The sequence below is a fragment of the Microtus pennsylvanicus genome, chromosome 10 (assembly GCF_037038515.1).
Source record: "Microtus pennsylvanicus isolate mMicPen1 chromosome 10, mMicPen1.hap1, whole genome shotgun sequence".
NCBI classification, from domain to species: domain Eukaryota; kingdom Metazoa; phylum Chordata; class Mammalia; order Rodentia; family Cricetidae; genus Microtus; species Microtus pennsylvanicus.
The window spans coordinates 105,884,629-105,908,165 of NC_134588.1; the positions used below are offsets into that span (position 1 = coordinate 105,884,629).

At 43.4% G+C, this 23,537-nt stretch overlaps 1 protein-coding gene across 6 annotated transcripts in view; it reads left to right on the plus strand.

Annotated features, from left to right (window-relative positions):
- Window positions 1-23,537, plus strand: part of Esrrg (estrogen related receptor gamma) — a 612,799-nt gene that overhangs the window by 55,525 nt on the left and 533,737 nt on the right. Inside the window, exon 1 of one of the 6 annotated variants that reach the window (XM_075989428.1) lies at window positions 3,357-3,595. The exons of the other annotated variants lie outside the window; for them this stretch is intronic. The gene's annotated coding sequence lies outside the window, so the exon portion shown is untranslated. Of the gene's footprint in view, window positions 1-3,356; window positions 3,596-23,537 lie in introns of those variants that run through there. 6 annotated transcript variants of the gene reach the window in all.

A 23,537-nucleotide genomic window follows, 5' to 3' on the forward strand; every position in this document is an offset into this window, starting at 1 on the left:
CTCATGCCCCAAATAATGATAGGCAGGATTCTACACTCTGTGATCTGTTACGCCTGGAAACTCAGTCAAACTAGAAATCAAAGATGCCATGAGATCAAATTTGTGCTTACAAGTCAATTTCTATTCACCTTTGTCAAAATCATGAGGTGCTTAGCCAGAGGTAGATGCGCGCTAACCAAGAGGAAAACACAGTCCCGGGAGATTAATGTTGTGTTGGTGCCGTAAACTTGGATAGACATATGATTATTTTTGAGGTGCAGCTGCCCTCCACACTAGCATGAGCTGAATGCTGTCCCTGAAATTGGTCATTTAATACAATCAGCCCAGCTCAGATTTCTTTCCAATTTAGAGAAATGTACTGAACATGACATATCTATTCCATCATGATAGGTCAGTTAGCAAAATACAGTATAATTTTAAGAGATGCTTTAAGGCGTCCACGCTGCCTTTAGGGAAGTACAACAATTGTTAAGGTAATGGGGTAGGGAGTACAGGACCTCGGTCCCATCCCTAGCACTATAAACAAACAACAACAAAATCCAGGCACAGTACAAGAAAGAATTGCACAAAATAGGACCAACTCATACAGATCCCTTAAGGAGTGCTTGTGCTCACCAGAGAGCCTCATTGACATTCAGGCTTCAGTTTACTGGCTGTGTCCTATTGAAGCTGTCCTTTTCCCATTTATGAATTGGCCATAGTTTCATCTAGCTCGTAAAATTGTTGGGAGGGTCAAATGAGAGGAAGGGTTTCCTTTAGTTTCTTGTTTGTTTGTTTTTGTTGTGTTTTTGCTGGAGAAGGACCCAGGGCATGGCATACGCCAGGGCCTCTGCTCTTCCTGCAAGCTGCCTCTCCAGCCCCGAGACAGACGCTTTGGAAATCCTCTTGTGTGTCTAGTAGGGCCTGCAAAGGTTATGGGAAGGGAGGACGAAGACTTAACTCTCCGGCTCTTGTGTTTTGAGGGAAGGTCCTGTGTTGTGATTGACTTTGTGCCCACAGTGTCTGGCACCATGCCTGACTGTTAACAGAGCCTCAGTAAATGTTTGTGACCATGTGAGTGCCAGGCTCTGAGGTCCGTCCCCAACATATGTTAGCCTTTAAATCCTCACAAAAATCTTAAATGGCGGCGAGGCTGCATCTCTTCTGCAGATGAGAAAAACAGAAATATGGATGTTCTGAGCAACTGTTTATCTTGGGTGGGTGGAGTGGTAGAGTCAGGGTAGATGTAAAACCGGGCGTCCCAGCCGGCTCCATTCATGGAATGGTGTGACTTTCACACGGGAGGGAGTGCATCGTTACTGTTCCTAGAATGCAGTGTGTGGCCGACCTGCAAAACGAAGGCTTCACATAGTTTGTCATTTTCCCAGGCCGCTCCTGGGCCAGGCCTCAGACAAGGAGGGCAAAAGTGCTCCTACCTTCTTGCAACATTTCCAACGGCCTCTGTGAAGAGGCCAGTTGTGGTTTTTGTCTTGTGAAGTGAGATGCACAATCTTGAAAAACACCTTTTCATAGGCCTCTGTGGAATCGCCTCACAGGGGCTGGAGAGAAGGGCGAGGTAGCATGGACCTCACAGATGATGGAGTGTTCAGACAGTGACTAGACTGAGTTGGCTATTAGTGACTGCCTCCCCCTATCATGGTCCCCATCACTGCCTCTTATGATCCTTTTACTTTTGCTCAGCGAAGGCCAAGGGGATGGCTCAGTGAGTAAAAGCTCCTGCCACCAAGCTGGATGACCTGGGTTTGATCCTTGGAACACACGTGATGAGAGGAGGGAATTGACCTCTGACCTCTACACCCCCCCCCTGAAATAAATAAGGCTATAATAAAATAGGAGCAGCTTTCATTCAGGGAGAGAGTGAAGTCTCAGTGCTTCTTCTCTTCTGTATCAAGACTGATAATTGAGAATGTGGCTTCCATCCTGGAGGGTAGCACCCATATTCTTTCTTACTGGTCTGCTCTGGGTGCCCCTTGTCTCTTAGGATAGTGAGCTCACTCGGAGCTGTGTTCTGCAGTCACTTCCAGTTTGTCTTAGCCACACAGTTGTTCCCCCTCCCCCATCAATTGTCACAGTCTAGATTTGGGAACGAAAGGACTAAATTCTTCATTATTCTTATCTCAGATTGTTTCTCAGGAACATCATGGGAGTCCCAGACAAAATGGGTAGAGAAAAAAAAATAGGATCTGGGAAGGTAACTCAGGCAGTCAAGTTGCCTGCTGTGTGAGCATCAGGACCTGGGTTCGATTCCCAGTGCACTTGTACAAAGCCATAGTAGTACCACATGACTGCAGTCTTTGCCCTAGGGAGGCAAAGAGGAGGATTCTGGAGGCTCCTGTGGCCAGTCACTCTAGCCAATCAGGGAGCCCCAAGTTCAGTAAAAGACCTTGTCTCAAGAAATAAGGTAGAGAATGGTAGAGGAAGACACAGGCCGTCGTCTTTCCCTGACCTCTACACGTACATGACATACCCATATAAACACATACTATAAAGCACATATAAACACATACTATAAAGCACATATAAACACATACTATAAAGCACATATAAACACATACTATAAAGCATATATAAACACGTACGTGCACATACCCATATAAACACATACTATAAAGCACATATAAACACATACTATAAAGCACATATAAACACATACTATAAAGCATATATAAACACGTACGTGCACATACCCATATAAACACATACTATAAAGCATATATAAACACGTACGTGCACATACCCATATAAACACATACTATAAAGCACATATAAACACACACTATAAAGCACATATAAACACATACTATAAAGCACATATAAACACATACTATAAAGCATATATAAACACGTACGTGCACATACCCATATAAACACATACTATAAAGCACATATAAACACATACAATAAAGCACATATAAACACATATTATAAAGCATATATAAACATGTACATGCACATACCCATATAAACACATACTATAACGCACATATAAACACATACACAGAAGTACAAACTGGACTAACTGCTCTCCATTAGCCTATAGGACATGGTGGGTGAGGGCAGCCAAGGTAGAAGCCATGTTTAAGTTAAGTGCAGGGAGTGCCCTGTTCTGGTGTTATGTCCAGCGGGTGCTAGCCTTTGGTTAGCTGGGTGCTGGGCTGAGACACAGAGATGAGACCTGGCAGTGGAGAGACTCTTTCCACACGCCTCCCTGACCTGTGCTGGAGTCCGCTGGGGTGAATTGTGTGAAGTTGTCAAAGGTTGGTCTGCTCTCCAGCACTTGGCACGGGCTCCTCTGAAATGTGATACCCTTGGTTTTCAGTAAAAGGTTCCTTTCTGCAGGGCTGCAAACACAGCCCAGCTGCTCCCCTGTCCACACAGCCCCGGAGCAGACGGAGCAGCACCTTCCCAGCTGCCTCTTGAACCCGAGCCTCTCCCAGATCCCCTCTCCACACAGGAAGTTTCCTTCTCCGTTGTCAGATTTAGCACCACGCTCCTGTCATCAGATCCGAGCAGGCTCCCTGCTGCACAGTAGAGGCTTTTGCTTAAGACATTTGTCCTTGAAACTGCACCAAACTCTTGGAAGAGCCCAGAACCTGTAAGTATGTATGATTTAGGCAGCACTAGGACAAGGCAAAGCTGCAATCAACCATTATACGATATCCGATTAGCAGTACAGGAGGGATTTTTCCGACCTTATGTTACATTCAGTTTCAATTCGTTCTGAGGCAACAGATCAATTGTAGCCTCTGATCCAGTGACTTTGCAGTAGACGGGGTTGTAATATCTTAGCTTTAGCTCTTTGCCCTTCTCATTTAGCATATAGATGTGACTCGTGGGCCAATTATTGTGGGCATTAAACTGTACAACTTCACAATTTTTATTAGGGCCGATAGTTGTGGGTCGTGTCCATCTCGAGAAACAAGTTAGCTTTGGCGGTGGGGGGGGGAGGATGCTTTTAAAGAATTAACTCCATAAATTCGTGCACAGTGGAATGAGCTTGCATTGTGCTTGCTCTCCTTAAACTGTACTAGTTGCACTTATAATTTACTCATCGCGTATGCCTCTGAGGTTCAGTTTTAATTGAATCCTACTCGGTGCTTGTCTGGTGTTTGACGGTCGTGTATGCATCTGTTTAATTTACTTTGCTGCGATTGCAGTCTGGTTAAACCCGTGTTTTGATTCTAAGGGCTACCAGGTGAAAGAAACGCTCTCGTGACTCGGGGAGGAGGCGGGGGTGCGTGTCTTTGTTTGTCAAGGGTGGTCGTATAACCTTTGGAAGCTTTTTAGGCCCCCAACCTGACTGGCTGTCAGAAGACCACAGTCCAAACCCTGCCAGGCTCTGAGGCGAATCTCAGCTTGTCCACTTTTGGAACTCCAGTCTGTAGAAGCTGGTGGCCCCTTTGTATCAATTTTTAATCTGCAGCCATACTTACGTGTATAAGATTAATTTCTCTCAGATTAGCTTGATTGATAGCTGGGTTGTGGTTACTTAAGAGCCTGCTCCCTGGAACCCACAGCCCAGATACATTCCATTTAACTAGTGAATGTTCAAACGGGTAACCATGGAGTCAGCCACCACTAACTGGCCGTGCAGTGGCTTGTTGTAAACAATACAAATGAGCCGGGAGAGCAGGAGCAACCAGACATGAAATGATTTTAATAGAAATTACGGTAAAAGGTCATGTGATTTGGTATCCGCTTCTGTTCAGGTTTAAAGGGAAAGTCTGTCTTTTCTCTCTCTCTCCCCATCGCCTAGTTCTAACCCACTAGAGTAGGTAGCTCCTTGAACCTGACAGGCCCCTCTCTGGGCTTTCATGGAGAAAGGTGGCCTGTGTGTTGTGGGCCAAGTGTGGGGACTTGTGGATTTTCAGTGGTAAGTGCCTTTATTTTAGAAAAAAGCAAATAAAAAGGAGGGCTGACTATTTGGGGGTTTCTTTATGGAAGGAAGGTCATTCTTACTGCACCTGACATGTCCTCTCGACCAGATGTAGCAGGGCCACAGGGCCTTCCATTCTTTCCCCTCTAAGTGGTACATCTGTCTTTTTGCTTCTTCCTTCTTCTCTGGATTAATCTGTAACCTTGATCTTTCTGGAAAAAAAATGTTATTTGCTTTCAAATCAACTTTTGCAGGGTTGTAATGAGCACATGGAGGCTAGGGGGAGGGGGAGTGCTGGGTATAATCTCCCGTTTTGGTTTTGTGTGTTTGTTTTTAATGCCCCCAGACCTTTATCTGGATTCAAAGGGCCAGGTCTCGTGATGACATTTGCATCTCTCTGGAAGGGATGCTGAGTGAATGCGGAAGCGATGGTCTTCATAAAGCTGATTTCAACTAAAAAAAAAAAAAACAACAACAACAAAAAACTGAGCAGACCCATGTTAAGTAGTAATGCACGCGTAGTTTGGTGAACTCTGTCCAGCTGTGCCTGTAATTAGAGACAAGCAGAGAAATCTGGTCCACAACGTGGTGGGGCTGAGAGCATCTCAGAAGCGCAGCTATGCCTTTGTCACACACAGTCTGGAGGAATGAGGATGCTCTCAGCCTCAAACTTGCCTGGACACTTTAAGCTAAGGCCTCAGCCAGGCATATTTGTCTTAAAGAGAAAGAGAGCTGGATATATCCCCTCCTGGGTGGCATATGATCACTTAACCTGGGACCCAGAGATAATGACGTGTTTATATTTTGCCTCCTTTTGGTGGATAGATTCTTCTGACTAGCTTTGAGGCCATGCTGAGTTGTATAGACTTTAGGTGTGTATTGTCCCACTCACATCCCTGAGGTGGAACTGTGGAAGTTGTGAGCTGGGAGCTCAAGGGGAGACAAAAGCATGAACCTCTCCATATCCTCTCAAGATTTTACCTCACAAGCTGTTCAGATCTGGAAGTGCGACATGCTAACGTGGTACTTGTGTTTACAAGAGGCGGTTGGTTTTAAAATCAGTGCTTTAAATACGCTGGAGTGCCTCCGCCAAACTTAGGCCAGCAAGCTCTTTGGATGTACAGGGTTAGGGTTTGCTTGATCCTTTAAAACCAGCAGTGCTTATTAAAGGTGATGAGCTCGGGTAACTGATGCTTGTCTGGGGAGGGGCTATTTAGGCACGTGGTGAGAATATCATATCAGAGAGTGGTTTGGGGTAATTATAATGAAAATACAGTTCCTAATGTTTCCTCCCCTTGACTGCCTCAGCTGAAGGGCAAAACTAAAAGAGCCATCCACTGGTTCTTAGAGGAGTCACAATCTGTGGAGATGTGTGCCGGAGCCTCTGCTTTGGGCTGAACAATCGTAAGATTTTGTGTAATCCAACATCTCTCCGACCTTTGTATCCTCATGAATACATGGAGGGCATGAAGGCACGCCAGTGGTGGTTGAGCGGGTGAGGGGGTAATGCGGAGAAAACTGTCAGCACCGTATCCGGCACAGTATATGCTCAATAAACTCTTGCGAGTTTCATTGTTTATTTTGGTTGGAGAAAAAACTGCATAGTTAAGTAGAGTCCTGCTGTGTGCTGGACAGGGAAGGACAGCATGTACAGCTCAACCTGCCCCTGCAGTCATGCATCCTCACTTGGGAGACTGCAAGTCGGTATGTTGCATTGTGTAGGATTTTGCACAACTTTTATTGAAAAGCCCGAGATGGTCTCTTACACGCTTTTTGCTTTCATGCAAAATTATTTGAGGGGACTTTTTCAAATTTTCTTATTGCAGATTAGGACTGCTGATACTGTGAATGTTGAGACACTGTCTAGAATCCCGTTGCCCGAGGTGAAGGAAAGAGGACATTTAAACCTGACATCTAATTGCATGTAAGGTGCTGCTGCTGGAGTGGAGGGAACATGCACACAGTAATGATGAATAAAACAACATTTAGAAAGCAGTAATTACCCTAACCCTGAGAGTTTCAAACTCAGGGCTCCTTAGCTGGCCACCAAGGTTGTTTGTGTTAAAACCCAGCAGCAGCAGGTCTGTCTGCACAGGGTTTCAACCACCAAGGAGACGTTTCTTGAAATGCTGTTTATCTCTCTTTTGACCTTTGTCCTTGTTGCACAAAGGTCATATTCCTTTGGTCCTCTCTTCCTTTCCTCTCCTCTCCCCCCCTTTTCCCCTTCCATTTACTAGCCTTCCTTTCTCCTTTCCTGTACTCTCTGTTCTCTCTGTTACATTCCGTTGCCTTTTTCTGTATGAATCACAGACCCCGGGAACAGAGGGATGGGAGTCCCGCATCCCGCAGCCTTTTGATGCCAGCTCTGGTTTTATAAATGGAAACTTTTAGAGGAGTCAGAAAAAAAAATCTGTTTTTCTTTTCTCCTCCTGTTGAACTGGAGAGTCACGTCTGAGGTGACCTGCAGACCCCAGGGAAGCCTGCTCAGGAACTATTTGTTGACTCATTGATTAGACACCATGGAGAGAGGGGGCGTCAAGTACGGAGATCCCTTCAGTAGTGAAGGCTTTGAAAGCCCACACTGCAGTGTGCACTGGGATGGCTTCTGTATGACCTTCCAACGACTAATCTCCTCTTAAGAACTGAACCAAAGCAGTTAAGGGATTTTTGTCAGATGGATTTTGTCTACAGTTGGGTTTTTGGCAGTTTCATGTAGAAAGCAATACATTCTCCATGAAAATATGAATTTCTCGTCCCCCCCCCCCCCAGAAAGGAATGAAAACAGATTGCCAACAGAGATCTCTAGAGAGGAGCTCTTGTTTACCCGTGGCACTATTCAGGCCGAGACAGCTGTGGGTGGATGGGTTTCTCACACTTCCCAGCCAGCCTTCCCCTTAGCTTCCCTTGCCTGATGGCCTGGCCATCAAGTGAAACCCGCACAGTGAACCTCTCTAGGATCTCTTCGAGTTGGAATGGAGATGATAGCGATCTGTTTTCCAGAAATCACAAACACACAAGGCAGGCGCTGGAAGTGCTTCACTGGCTTCATTGTACAGGCTGTTCAAGGTCAGAAGATTTGTGAGTGTGATGTCAGGGTAGACGTTCAGAGGTCTTGTTCCTGTAGGCACATTTCTGAGAGCCCTGCCGTATAATGTAGCAGGCTACAGATCCGGAGAGCCCTTATATGAGGAATTAAAAGCCACCCCATCTAGGAAATGGTGAGTCTCCCAAAGTGACTACAGGCAAGAGTTAGGAAAATCTAGGTTAAATTGTAATGCAGTACTCTCGACAACCCTGTGACCTTGAAAAAGACAGTTCGCCATCAGGGCTGTGGTCTCCTTTGCTGAGAGACTGAGCTAGGAGCATCTGTAAGGCCTACATAGTAGGTTTGTTTTGAGGATTAAGCTAAAAATCCTATGGTAAATGCTTAATCCTTTACCTGCTGTGAAAGGTAGCAGCAAATTTTAATTGTCAGTCTTTCCCTTTCTGAGATTGATGGTGGAGTTGCCTGTGGTAGAAATATCAAACAAAGATTGTAAGTGTGCATCTAGAATGGGGGAGGGTCAACCCTTTTCAACATTTCCTTGAATTATAGCACATAGAGAAAACATATGTGAGGAATTGCTCATTACTTGGCACAGAATCATCCATGACAGTGACGATAATGGTGATGATGACAAAAATGTTGATATTGATGGGTGATGCCCAGGGCTCCAGGAAGGTCTTACGACCTGAGTTTGGATGCATTGGTTTCTTCTTTATACAAGGAAAGGAATTGGAATGTTGGTGAATTTAAATTGGTGAAATTAGAATGTGGGAGCCACTTAAATGGGAAGGATGTAATAAACAGACTCCGGTATTTTATTGTTGATAACTGATCTGGAAGGCGCCATCCTCCATGATCTTCATGATACCTTTCAACATAGCTCTGGAACTAGACTTCATGTTAAAGTTCTGGGATGAGGTAGGTAATCGACTGAACCTCTCTGTTTCTTTTTTTTTCCTGGCTTGGAATCATAATGCCAACTGCTGTAGAGGACTGTGGTGAGAACCAAGCTAATGGGTGGAGAGTCTAAGAAGAGCGTCTGACTCACGTTGAGTTCTCAGTGAATATTAATAATAATTAGATGGATCTTTTGTTTTTCTAGTTTTTGTTGTTGTTGGTTTTGTTTGGTGGAGCAGTGTCTTACCTTGTGATTCTCCTCCCAGTTTTCTGTTCTTCAGATTATCCATGGTAGTAAAAATATAGAAACTGACTTTTAGCTGGAAGAGCCAATCTAAATGATGGCTCTTCTTTACTGTGCCATTTAAATAGACGTTGTGCCATGTGCTATGCGTGGTATCTAATTGATCCAATTTGCTCATTATTCTTATGTGATAGATATTTTCTTACAAATGAGAACAGGGAGCCTTGAAGAGATGTTGGCCCTTCCTCATCTTCAGCTAATGAATGATGGGGGTGGGCTGGGAGTTTGTTGCCTTCCTAGTGTGTGTATTCATTCTTTCACAACAGTTTATATCACTGTTTTCTTTTTCTTCAGAAAAAGTACAAAAGTTGATTTTCTAGAATAAAAAATGAGATATAAGAGGGAGAGATGGGGCAGAAGGAAGAGAGAGACAGACTTATATTTAGGCAGTTGAGGCAGCCCTTTTGTAGGGAAAAGTAGATAGTCTAGGATCATTATCTTTTAACCCATTTTAAACATTATTTAATCAAAAGCAGAGTGGCTATAAAATGAGGCTTTGAGACTGGCACTATGACAATTTAATCTTCAGGTCTGGGACAGTTTTCTGTATTATAAGAGTTTCATGAGAAAGTAACAGTAGACACAAAAAGAGGAAGAAGAGCTGGTATATCAGCATGAAGGAAAATAGTGGAACTATCTTCACACATGTTAATCCTGGTGGGGGAGAGGAGGGAGGAGAGCCTAAAGTCCAGTTATGCTCTTGATGCTTGAGCAAAGATTATATTAATATCCATAGAGAAAACTAAACATTCAGTGTGGTCTGATCCTTTTCACTTAAAAGTACCCCTTCCCTTGAAATTAATATTAAATGATCTTCCGAGCTATACAAGTCATGTTTCTTTTTCAATACTTCACATTGGGAAACTGAGTCACCTGATTTCCTTTGCAGGCAGGAAAGCTGTTCTCTAGATTCTGATGCCCCAGAGAAAGCCTCTTTTCTCTTCTGAGTGTTGCCATTGTGATAACATTGACTCATAGAAACTGGAGGACGTGTGATAGAGGAGAGCCACAGACACCCAGGTCTTTAGCAAGGTCTTCCTGACCTAGAATGTAGCTGACAAGGCCATCACCATGTCTTTGAGGAGTGATGGAGGCTATGGTTCCTATTGTTTTCGAGAACACAGGCTGGGTGCTGGATTGAGTCCTGTGCCATCTTGTGCCTCAGCATCCGGGGGCCCACCGGGTGCTGTGGCGTTCTTCCCCAGATGGCCACCCATGGCTCTTGTGATGTGGGGCTGGCACTTTCTTTGTGGAGCAGATGGGGTTTCCTTGCAAGTGGCCCTTCCTGCTCTGCACGCTCACTTGGAAGACATAGGCTGCAGTAAGTGCAGGGGGCCAAAAACAACAGCGTGCCAAACTTTTATTTGTGATTTGTCAGAAATAAAATGTGATCCAAGGTAGACTGGAAAGAGGGGGCCGAGAAATCCTCATCATCCCCAAGGTCACTGTCAAGGTCAGAGTGCTAAAGATAGTTCGAATGCTAGAGAATTAAGGCCACACTTGAAGGCTCAGAGCCCTTTTTGGGGAAAATGGAGGAATGCCCACCCCCAGCCCCAGTTTTCAGTGTTTTTGCATGACAGAGGTGGAGAGAAGGAATGAAGAGGCAAGCCATGACTGTTTGCCTTTCCTTTACAAGGGCACGGAACCATATGACTCTCTTTGTGTAGAACAGTCTGAGTGGATGCTTGTTGAGTCAATAATTGCTTTTGTATGACTTCAAGTAAAATAATATATGAGATGACTCTCTGTTATTCTAAATATAAATACTTCTTCTAATAATACATGGTATTTGTGTTGTGAATGTTTTGAAGTCACAAATTATCATTTTCCGTTTTACAGCTGAGTTGTTAGCATTGCATGATGAAGTGGCTTGTTCATACTGAGTCTGTTAAAAAATAAACATACTGGAAACTGGATCTTCTAAGTATCTAGATCCGGGTTGACTGTATCTCACAGAATCTCCAACCTGGAAGAGGCTCAGTAAAAAGTAGGAGTGGTGATTGCATGTGAAGAAGACTGAGAAGGCCCCAGAGAATGTGGGCAGAAGACACTCGCAAGGTCATTGTGTCCTGAGCGTGGTAGCCAAGACTGCAGGGTGGCACCAATTCACACTTTATCCCCCATTGAAAAGCAAAGCGTGAGAGAGATGGGTCAGTGGTTCAGAGTGCTTGCTGAGTGGACTGGAATTCTGTTCCGAGTCTCCACATTAGGGGATCACAGCTGACGGTGACTCCAGCTCCATAGAATCTGACACCTTATTTTGACTCCTGGGGCCCCCGTACTCATGTTCACAGACCTATACATACACATGTGTATATACACAAAACCAAGGAAATAAATCTTAAAACGAAAGAAAAGTCAGTGTGGGGTGAGAGGAGAGGAGGGCAGGAGAGGGAGGCAGGGAAGGGTCAGTGCCCTGTGAAGGACTTCCCATGATGCTGATCTCCTCTTCTGTCAGTTCCCAGTTAGGTTCTGTTTCTATCGTTTCCCAGTATCATGAGGTCACACAGTAGAGCAGAGACATAATCTATTCTCACACGGACTCAGGCCACTCAAAGCAAGAGAGAAAGGACTTTGTGCTTATTAGCTTAAGTCTCATGCTATTTAGTTCTGGGCCCACCTGCTTTCCCATGCAATAGAGTGGTCCTATCATTATGTCATCTTAAAGAGAAGGACCAAGAAAGTGTTAGATGGTGCAAGCTCCCAACCCAATACCTTTAATTTAAAAAATAATTCACTGACTCTGTACTTAGTTGAAATATGGGTATCCATTTACTATTTGTTTTGATTTGGAATATAGCTTTATTAGTCACTTGGCTATCAGAAGGTGGAATGAATGTGTGCTTTTTCTCCTGTGAACATCGATAACTATCAAGTAAATAACATCCCAATACAGCCATGTGTATTTTAGGATGGATTTCTTGACCCAGCTTAATGCTAAGACCATGACAAAGAAATTATGTCTTTTGATAATGGCTCTGAAATCTCCGAGTTGATCTCCTGTAGTCAGCATTTGACTACAGATTCCCGTAGAAAGTTCACTCCCGCTATCGGAAGGCTTCAAAAGGTCTGTGTGTTACTGGCAGATGGAACAAGCCGGTGTCATGTGAATGTCAACTCGTTACCTTCGAGCCATCATTAACCAGTAGCAGCTACCACAAAGTCTTTTAACGTCTTAGAATGTCAGACTATGATTTAGGATGTACAAGGCAACAATATTCGGTTAAAGGATCCATGCACATGGGCAAAGTGAGTGTCTGATAACCGTGGGGTCGCTTTTATGCTCTGGGGTTGCTGTGTCTTTCTCCTCACCAGATTTCTAAGTAATCTAATTTTAGGAAAGTTTCACTTTAATACTCCTCAAAATTGGAGGAGAATATTGTGTACACCTATTTGGTTTGTTCCATGGACACAGAACATGGCAAAGATAACAGATAAAAGATCAATTCTTATGTATCTCAGAGTTCCAAACCTTTGAGGCTGTATTATGGAAACTTTGTAATTATTGTGGGTAATCTTGCAGAAAATTAAATGTTGAGTTTGCATATATGGAGAAGTTTGGACTATTTTGCGCACCATAGCTTGTTAGAGCTAAACATCTCATTGACCCTGCCAGGGTCTGGGTTTCACTTACTGCTAGTAAAATGCTATTTGTGGTATAAGTCAAATCTGGTGCAGGGTGACTGTCTTATGCCTGAGGCATGATTTAGAGGCCTACTTGCTTGTTCAAAAATGAATTTTGACCAGTAGTACTAAGCTTGTGATAATTTTCCCTCAAGGGACATTTGACAGTTTCTTGACAATTTGGATTGTTATGGTTGGATAGAAGATTTTTGTTAGTATCTAGTGAGTGGAACCCCACGGATTCCAAAAACACCATGCAATAAATAGGCAGCACCCCAAACGAGATGAACACTGATGAGTTATCAATCCTCAAGTATCCACAGTGTCAAGACCAAAAGGCCTCTCTTTAAACACATGCAGAACACAAAAGCCAGGAGGAAGTGGGTAGCTAGAATAACTTGTAGACTGGTAAGATGGTTGGCACTGACATTATGACTTCTCCTCATAGGCCACAGAAAGCCATGGAAACTTCTGTAAACTACAAACAAGACACACACATGCTCTGCAAATGTTGAAATCCCAGTATGTGTCTCGTGGCTAACAGAGCCTCCTACTGTGGCAGTCACAATTTATTTGGCCTCAGATTCTAGAGAACTTACTGAATGGAGCAGACACTGTTCAAAGTCTCTGCGCTTATGTCCATTCATCTACTCCTCAGAGCAACTTCACAGTGGAGGTACAATGGCTGTACCCCCAATCCCAGAGCCTGCGGGACTATAATGAGCTCCTGGCAGGAAGCATAAGGAACGGGGCAGTAAAGGCAGAGTATCTGGAAATAGGGAGGGTTTGCTTTCCTAAATGCTCTCTGTTGCTCAAGCTTTTATTCTATGGAGCTATTACTTACTGCAGGACTGTTTGGGACATAAGGGTTTCTGTCACAAAGTAGACTTATGTTTGGTTATAGAGAGAGGCTGGGGAAAGCTTAAGTAAGTAGCATGGTGTAGTCCAGGCCTGAACAGAACCCCATGCCTGTCTGTCTTTTTTCTCTTATGATCACTATTGACTGAACAAGTTTTTAGACAATATGTAAACCACACAGGGTGAGTATCCTTCGCAGCCCAGCCTTGTAAACATGAGATGTCCCTTCCCACCTGTGACTGTCCCTTTCAAAGTGGCTGTGTCCTGAATCTCATTCTTAGTTTGCAGAAGGGAGATAGAGGTTTCCTCTTAAAATATCACCATAGGGGTAAGTTCAATCCCATTTAAGTTTGAAATAAAAATAAAATAAAATTTCTTGAAGCAGGCCTCTTGGGGTTTTCTTCGAGTATACATTTAACAATGGGATTTCCTTCTCGAAATGCCACACGGGAAGTCATATTCCCAGTGGAGCTTCTAGAAACTGAGCTCTGCTGAGTTCCCACCTACCAGGGGATCAGGAGTTTAGGGGATTGGGTTTGTCATGGCTAGATATTTTACCTTTGCCAAACTGGTCCTTTTGTATTAAACCTAAGTTGCCAACAAAACCCAGAAAGGACAACATCACAAATCACTAGAAATACACCAACATTCTGAGGAGTGCAATTTATGGGCACTAATGGATACCCTGGGTGATTTATCTTTCTAGTAGCTGTTCAGACACCTCCACCTTTTTCTGCACATAAAAGGACTCTGCTTGAAGATTAGTGAGTCCTCAGCCCCAGCCCTAGTCCCTGAGATGGGGCAGATGGAGTTCCCATATTGTTTTCATGGCAGGATAAAGGGCTGTGGGGATAGCTCAGTTGGTAAAGTGTGGGTTTCCTAAGCATGAGGACCTCAGTTCAGTCACCAGGACCTACATAGAAAAGCCTAGCATGGTAGCCTGTGCTTGTAATCTCTGCCCTAGGAAGGTGAAGACAGGAGACTTCCCAAGGATCAGCTAGCCCACCTAGCTAACTGTGACCCCCAGTTCAGAGAGAAATGATACCAAAGGATGACTTCCGGCTACCATAGACATGTGTGTGCATCAATCCTGCTCTCTCTCTCTCTCTCTCTCTCTCTCTCTCTCTCTCTCTCTCTCTCTCTCTCTCTCTCTGTGTGTGTGTGTGTGTGTGTGTGTGTACACATGTATGTGCAAGCATGCACAACATTGATGCTGTGAGACTTGCTGGAGCAAATGTACTGAGTCTGGCATAAATGGGGTAGGCACGAGAGTTGGGTAGAGAAGTTGAGATCCACTGGTTAAATGGATACCATCTTTTGTTTATTCCCTGAAGGGCTCTGTTGGTAAAGGCTGACCCCTTGGATGAAGTGGCTTGACATTGCTCAGCCTCAGTTCCTATGGCTATCTATAATTTATGTTTGGGAGATTGAATGATATAAAATACACAAAGAAGAGAGAAGGTTTAGTGGTTGCTTCTGGGGTCACACACACACACACACACACACACACACACACACACACACATACACACACTGTTGGTCCTGTTGGTCTTCTGGGGAACCTGATTTATGTATCCTCTTTCTATAAAACACTGTCTGAGGACTCCAAACTTGGGATTTCCTTGGCACTTGTTAAAATGCAGAGCATATGGAGGTACTCAGCAGGTAAAGTGCTTGCTGGACAAGCATGAAGACCCAAGTTTGTGTCCCCAGATATGGTGGTACGTATCTGTGACCTCCGTCTGGGGACAGGCTGAAATGAGTAGATCCCAGTGGATTGCTGGCTAAGACATTCCAGTCCATAGGCCACTCCAGTTAGAGAACCCCCACTCAAAAAATAGAGGAAGATGCTCAGTTAAGACCTCTGGCCTCCACGTAAATCATCATGGGTACACACACGTACATACACAGATGTGCAAAATTCAGGAAATTTAAAGACTGGGTCATTGCTTTGGAAAGAGCCCCAGTCATTTGAACTTTTATGCATGCCCAAGTTTGAGACCTGTAGCAGGCTTTCTTGTGAGACTATCTTTGAATGGCCAGCCCACAAATAATGATGCAGAGACTTAGTAATCATGAAAGCTTGGCCTGTAGCTTAGGCTTGTTCTTAACTAGCTTTTTTTAACTTAAATTAATCCATTTATTTTAACCTGCATCTCATTGTAATCTATATTCCATTGTGTGACCCGTTACCTCATCTCTACATACTGTCTATTCTGCTTCCTCCAGGTTTGGCAGCTCCACCCCTCTGTCCCTGGAAGTCCTGCTTAACCTCTTTCTAGCCATTTGTGACACCAATCACAGCAATATATTTTCACACAGTCTACAAATATCCCAGAACAGAGGACCTCCCCCCACTTTTGTACCCCTTGGTGCTCGTTTTTTTGCAGCCGTAGATCTGAGTCTAGAGTCTCTTCGTTCTCCTCCTGAAGGTTCTTATGACCCCACTGGAGACTGAATCTGAGCCTGTTAGCTTGCTCTCCCTGTTTCCAAGCAGTGTTTTTTATGGTGGGCCCCACGTGGTCAGGCAACATAAATGATGTGATAATGAGAATGGACCAAAGGTCACAGGATTGCTAGCATGTGCGAGATCGTAGGCTTAGCCTACCAGGCGAGGGAAAGGTTAGTACGCAGACTGTAGGCACACTTCAAAGCATGTAGCTGGTTTGCTGCGCTAACTTAATTATCTGTGCTATTGATATCATTGAAGAACATATCTATACCGTGGATACGGTTACTTCACAGCGGGAGATCGCAGGAGGTGGCTTGCTCCCTTGCCAACTTCCTAAAATGCTTTTCAGAGTCATCTGGGTTGCATAGTCCTCTCTTGGATTAAATGTAAAAATAACCCTGAACAGCATATCCACCCTCTTTTCCCTGTCTGCTGAAACAGCAATCTCCTCTGCTTTTTCTAGAACCCATTAAAGAGGGAAGAGGAGAGGAGGGGGTAACAGTATCCAAAAGCCCCAAAGCCCCATACCAGATATTCTTGCTCCCGGACTGATCCACAGATGGACCTCAACAGAGGCAGAAAATAGGGTAGTGGCATTGGTGCCCAACACCGCTCCTTTTTGATTACAGGTTGATGAAGTGGCGTGAACTTTATCCTTATTTTTATTGTTCTTCCTTTTCTTTCTGGCCGTATTAGATTTATTGACATCTCCACCAGAAACCTGCAAGGGAAAGAAATACAACCCAAACCAGGTGATGTTTTCATTTCTGAGCCATAAAAGTGTTTGATGTTAAGAAACACTTGAAGCTATATACCGAAGGGAGGGATTTGTCTTTCTCAGTTTCTGCTGATCTAAACCAGCCCTGTTCCTGTTTGCAGTGCTGGTTAGGAAAGCTGGCCTTCAGTTTCAGCTTCCAAGAAGTGAGACCATTAAGAGTTGCTTTACTGTTCATTGCGTTCCTGTAAGGATTATTTTGAGTCTGTGTGCACCTCTGTGACTTCTTACGGGCGTGCTGCTGGAGCATCTGATCCTGCTGATTTCTCCTGTGTGTACCTGTGTATACGTGTGTTCATGTGTGTACCTATGTCCACCTGTGTGTGAGTGCCTGTGTATGTGTCATGTACTCATATACACATGTGTACATGTGTGTGCACCAACCCATATACACATGTGTACACGTGTGCGTATGAGTGTGTTTTTGGAAGTGTGCAAATGTGACAACCTCAGGTATCCTTCCTCAGGGGCCATCCATTCTGGTGTTTGAGACAGAGTCTCTCACTGGCCTGGAACTTGTAAGGTGGGTTAGGCTAGCTGGCCAGTGAATCCCAAGGGATCTCCCCGCCCCTCCAGCACTAGGATTGTTGAGTGTGCTCTACTTGCCTTCTTTTACTGTTGGTTCTAGGGAATCCGACTCAGGGTCTTATGCTTTCAAGGCATGTACTCTTCCCACTGAGCCATGTCCCCAGCCCAGACTTGTCTCTCAGCAGGATGATCTGACGTGTAAAGAGGCAGAATTGCCCAAGTCCCTCGCTGCACAGAACGTGTATAGCACCCTGTTCTTTGACACTGAAATGTGGCCTGCGGTTGGAAAGGTTGTCTGTGTAATAGGCAGAGCCTGGAGTTTGGGGGAGGAATTTTTGGCTCTTCATCTTTCTCATTCCTGTGAAGTCGCTCACACAGTAAGTATGCCATAGCCTTTAAAATATGGTCATTTTTTTGTGATAAAAATGCTATGAAGAATAGCCAGAGTGTCACGCAAAACGACTGCAGCATCTTGCATGACATTCTAAATTTTAATACAAATATAGTTAATTCACACGCCAAGGTTTTCTCTGGAATCCATTCTAAGTTTGTACTTCTCTTTGGTTTGAGATTTCTCCATGACTGCCCGTGTTGAAAAATGTTTACGAAACAAAGTCATGCTGGGCTACCCTCGATCTATACACTCCTTCCAACACACTCATTAATGCACATTTGGTTTTAAGTGGAAATAGACATGGGTGAAGGGTAGATGGCTGGTGGTGAGGTCATGAGAGCTGTTTTATCTGCTATCTCAACACATCCAGCCCATGCTTTCTTTGAGAGGAGGTGGATCAAGAGCGACACATCTGTCATTTAAATAATCTGTGCACTTCTTAACTCATTAAAAATTCTAGGTTTTAAAACCCTCTTGGTTGCCGAATCCTTCAAGGAGGAGCTTGTTCCCCAGATCACGCCCTGGCATTAGCCTTGACCGTGCCTATGTCTGTTAGAGGAAAGGAAAGTGTTCTGCTCCTGTCTCTCCCCTGGCTTCGTCTTTTCTATTTCTGCACAGTGAATTTAATAAAGAAACTATCTTGGAGTAATAATTCCTACAAGCCCTGGGCATTCCTTTGGGGGGAAGAGGACTGACCTTTTCCTGTTTTTAATAAAACCTCTGTGAATTTGGGTTTGCCTTTGCTACAGTCCGATGCAACTGTCTTTTTATTCCATATTTAAGGGTGGGGTGAGCCCTTTATTCCCCTGGTTTAGAAGCAGGCAGCAGTCTTGGGAGCGACAGCTCTTGTCTGATTTACATTTCTTCAGTTCTTATTTATCTGCATTTATCTTCCTAGATATGCGTTGTCTCCCTGGGGGTGGGGGCGGAGGGGCAGTTTAGTTATTTATTTGTGATTTAGGATCCCACTTATTTCTCAGAGAACTGAGGGATGGCTTTTTTATATGTTGAGGTTGAACTTTTTCCTGGTGATTGGCAGGCTATTTTATCCTAACTGTGAACTGGCAGTTTGAAAGCCAGTTTCATTTCTGTCTTTGTCTTAAGCAGGAACATTTTCTTACACAGTTTTAACTCTGGAAAATTTCACCCATTATCTCGGTGGCTGTTTGGGACAGGAACATGTCAGGGAGAACCAATGCATCTGGAATGATGGGATGCTTTACAACCCTTCACTATGGTCACTGGCAACCCTGAGCACACTCGATAGAAAGGACCATCCAAGAAAGCTTAATATATTTAGAGATAGGATAATGAGAATAAAACCATCATTTCTAAGGGATTCCTTCCCCACAGTCACAAGCAGGTGCCTATAAATTTGTTTTGCTTGTTCTAAAATGAGGCCTTGACACCCGGAGGCATTTATCCCTTGTGTCTCTGCCCATCTAGTGTCCAGTGTTGGTTTGATTTTATAGTTCAAAGTTCATGCTCACCTTTTGGGTCCTAGCATGTTTCTCAAGAAATGGAACCATGCAAATGATTGGAAGCATGTGTGAGCCATGGTCCAGCCTATCGGTTTCCAAGATATCCCAGTCAACAGTTAGGTGGCCTTCCCCATGAACACCGCACTAGCCTCTATCTCTTTACATGAGATACTACGTGCCATGGCCTGGCTATACTTTATATCCTTTTTCTTTTGTTCTGTCAATTTAATCATAAAATATGAGAATCTTTTAAAGGTAGAGGTTCTCAGGGGGGAAGAGGTGACAATCAAATCCCCAAGTGACTCTATAGTATGTTCCATATTAAATGTAACTTTACAAAGACATATTTTAAAATCTAGATTTCACATGAGAGAAAAAATGGTGTAATTTTCTTCCTATGTCTGACTTATTTTGCTTACTATGATGACCCTCAGCTCCATCCATTTTCTTGTAAATGACAGAAGCTTATTCTTTGTATGAATAAATAATATCCTCATGCATACACGCAAAAATACTCATGCACACACCTATGTATACTTATATGTGCATGTATAAATATAAAATAAAACAAATATAAACTACAAAAGCTAGATAAATATACGTAGAACTTTTTTTTTAATCTACTCATCTGTTGCTGGGTGTGAAGGCCGAGTCCATATCTTGGTCACCATTGATAGTGATGCAATGGATTCAGCTTGTAAAAGGTGTTTATTGTCCACTGAGTATTCCCAAACACAGTAGCTTTATCTTGTCCTTAAAAACCAAAGCCCCAAGCCAAATATGTCTTACTTAGTTGTAGTTTAGAAGTAGAAGGTTTATGCAGCAGGCAGGAGGATCTAGGTTCAGTACTAAATAAACAAACACCCGATACATTTTTGAATTTTCTGTCCCACTTGTAAACCCTTCGTCAATATCCCTCAGGTCTTGGCAGTCTGTGGAGGAAGTGGGCATGTGATGTGTAGAGCTTGCCTGGGCCTGGACTGGGCAGAGTTTGCATTTGCACTGTTGTTCAAAGTGCTCAGAAGATGCCCCTGCATTTTATGAAAATTGACATCTGGATCCAGAGACTTAGTTCTTGATCCTTTTAGAGAAATTACAGCTTTCACTAGAAAACCTAAATGGTTACTGACATCCATATTGTCCCCTGAGCTGGATGGAACCTCTGTAGGTTCGTTCCTCAGTCTTTTTTATCATCAGCTTAAGAGCCTGGGATAGGGTCACAGCTGTCTGGGCGTGTAAGATATACCTGGCTTATCTTACACAGTTCCTGTCCTAGACCTAGAACAAGCCAGTTCTCTAAGAGGCCCTTTCTCTTTCGGGTAAGAAATAATGCAAAAAACCCCCAGTCTGCACAATGCGGTTGTTCATTGTTTCTTACCTTTGGGTAGATGTCAAGAGTGTGAGATGCAGAAACAGGCATGCATATATACTGTTTGTATGGCCAATCCACTTTATTCCCTATTTTCTGCACTTTTGAGTTTATGTCAGAAGCTCAGTTGACATTTGAAACTCTAATTATACTTAATTTCTTTTCCATCACACACATTTTCTTCATTCTTTATTAGTCCTGACTGTCTAGGATGTGGGGTAATAAAATTAATATTCCAGAATTACTCTTGTGTTATCACGTTGTATACACAGTAGTTTTAGAAGAAGAATATTATTACTGATCCCAAAGTGGTTATTGACATTTTTACAGCTTTAAAAAATGCTTGTTTTTCTCTCCTTCCCTCATTTTAAAATAGTTTAGTTATGTTGACATTGTTAGGGAAGACACTGTTAGAAACTTCATCTACCTCCTTAGCCCTGTTTTGGTTTGAATCCTTTAACTAAGTGTATTGTTTAACATCTGCCCCCAGCTGTTGTCCCTGTAATCATTTTGTTGTTTGAAGTAGATTCTTAGAAATGACTCATAAGACTAGGTGTGGATTTTTGCCTAAACTTATTACTGTTTGAGTCCTTTCTAGTTGCAGGTTAGTTTAGTTGGTTATAAAATCTTTTTCTGATATATTGAAGGGCTGATATATATTCTGATATATATTCATCTTCTAGCTGAAGTGTTGACTTTAGAAAATTGAACAGTTGCTTTTCTTTGTGTTAAGCCATCTCGTCTTTTACCATCCATGGAAACCTAATGGATTTACCCTCTTTTACCATCAATGGAAACCAATGGATTTACAAGAACACCACAGTTGATTAGTGATGTCAGGTGCAGGGTGTATGCTGTCGGTACATTGTTTCAGTCAGGAATGTCTGAAACTACAAGCCTTGGTGTTCTGTTCCTTCGTATTTCTTCCTAGGAACTCTTCCTGTCCAAACGCTTCTGTTTGTCTTTTCACTCTTCATGGTTCATCTCTTCCCTCTTTACCTTTTCATCTCTTTTCTTCTCTCTGAGACTGAAGAGCCTCTCTCCTTTTACAGTCTTGTGCATAGGGAGGGAGTTGCTGTTCTCTTTGTTTCTAGGCTAGTTGGGTATTTCTGAAAGAAACTTTTGTTTTTATTTCAAATTTTCTTCTGTCCTGTTAGTACACTTAAGAGCTTTTGAATCTTACAGCAGTGTCCTTTATGTTTCTAGTGATTTTGTAATATTTTCAAGCTGCTTTTGACATGGTCCTTTCCCCCCCTATTTTGTGGGAATATTGAAGATGTGTGTCCTTTAAGGTTTTATTGCTGCTAGGGATGTTGTTTGGCTCCTTCTTCTGGTTTATAATTATAACTTTGTATGGGATTTGACCTTGATACTTTTTCCATCCTTCATTTTCATGTAAATTAGGCTTTCTGATATTTTGGGATGAAGTGTGGCTCAGAGAATCCATACTACCTTTTCAGCTCTCTCTGTCTCTGTTGTCAAACAAGTAATCAGCAGTTACTTTCTTGGGTTCCTTGGCCATTGTCCCTCCCGCTCTCGCTGTAGACCTTACCTTTCAACTCTCCTAGCCCGTGTGACTCAAGTTTGAGCCGAACCAAGCAAAGGATCTATTTCTAGTCATTCCAGATGGGGAGGACAATGAGCTGAAAGGATTCTCCCGATACCAATTTGGTAACTCGTGGAGTTACTGTGATTTACAGAGCATGCGTGACTAGGGCAGTGATTCAAAGAAGAGTCTCCCCTCTCAGCAATTTTTAACTACTTCTGTATCCTTGAGGAACAAAAAAGAAAAGGTGCTTTGTGCCTTCTGAGTCCCAGCATTTCAGGAGGGAAAGTCAGAAGGCCCAGTCTCTGAAGGGTCTCCTGCATGTGATCATGGCTGCTCTTAACTTCAGGACAGCAATGATGACATCCAGCCTGGCATGTTTACAGTCACCTCCTGATGGGGGCTCATCAGTGAGTCCTGGTGTCTCAACACTTAGTTGGGGCTAAAGTTGCCAAACAGCCATTGCTGGCATTTCCCTTACCATGTACCCTTGTCTTTTGCTCCTAAGTAGATTAACCCTCCTCTCACTTATGGTGATTGTTTCTAGTTGGTCCACCCTAGGGTTTCTTGTTGGTAGGCTGGCTCACAGGTAAAATGCCATTTCTTGTTGGCTTCTAGTTCATTTTTGTCTTATTCATTTGCATCTGGGAGTTCAAAAGAATACCTTGTCTCCTGGTTTTGTTGTAAATACTGACAATTGACGTAGGATCTGGTTATCTAGTTGCTCAACTTATACAGTAGCAAAAAAAAATAAAAAATAAACAAACTTCTCTGTCAATTTTTTCAGTGTCTCTCCAGGATTCCCAACTATAAATCTCTTAAGTTATGTCTCCTCAGATGAGTGGCACACACCTGAGCAGCAAGAGCCCTAGGGAATGAGTGCAGTCTAGGCCCACAGAGGGCTGACTCATGAACACAATCTCAATGGCACTGTTTTCTAGTCAATGCAGAAAAGGAAACATGTCTTAACACAATTTGGGTATACATTCTGCTTCTTGCCTTTAACAAATGCAAGTTTCTATCTGTACCCATGCTTCATCCAAAAATAAATGGGTGGCAACCTGCAAAAATAACTGGAATTACAACCGATGAAGAGTAATGGACTATCTGGTTGAGTGCGTTAGTCTCAGTGGGCTAGTTATACATATTACTGTCCTTGAGTGCTTGTCAGTCATACCCCAGCCTACTATGGGCAGGCAGAGTTTGTTGTTCTGTAGGCCACTCTGCTCTATGGTTATTCTGGGACACAGGACCACCCTTGACCATTTTTACCCCATACACAAATGAAAAAGAGAGGCAGGGATGGGGAGGGGAGAATGCCTATGTGGAACATCTCAAGAGAGAATCTTAGAGACCGGTGATGTCATACCCCCTTTCCATGCATACT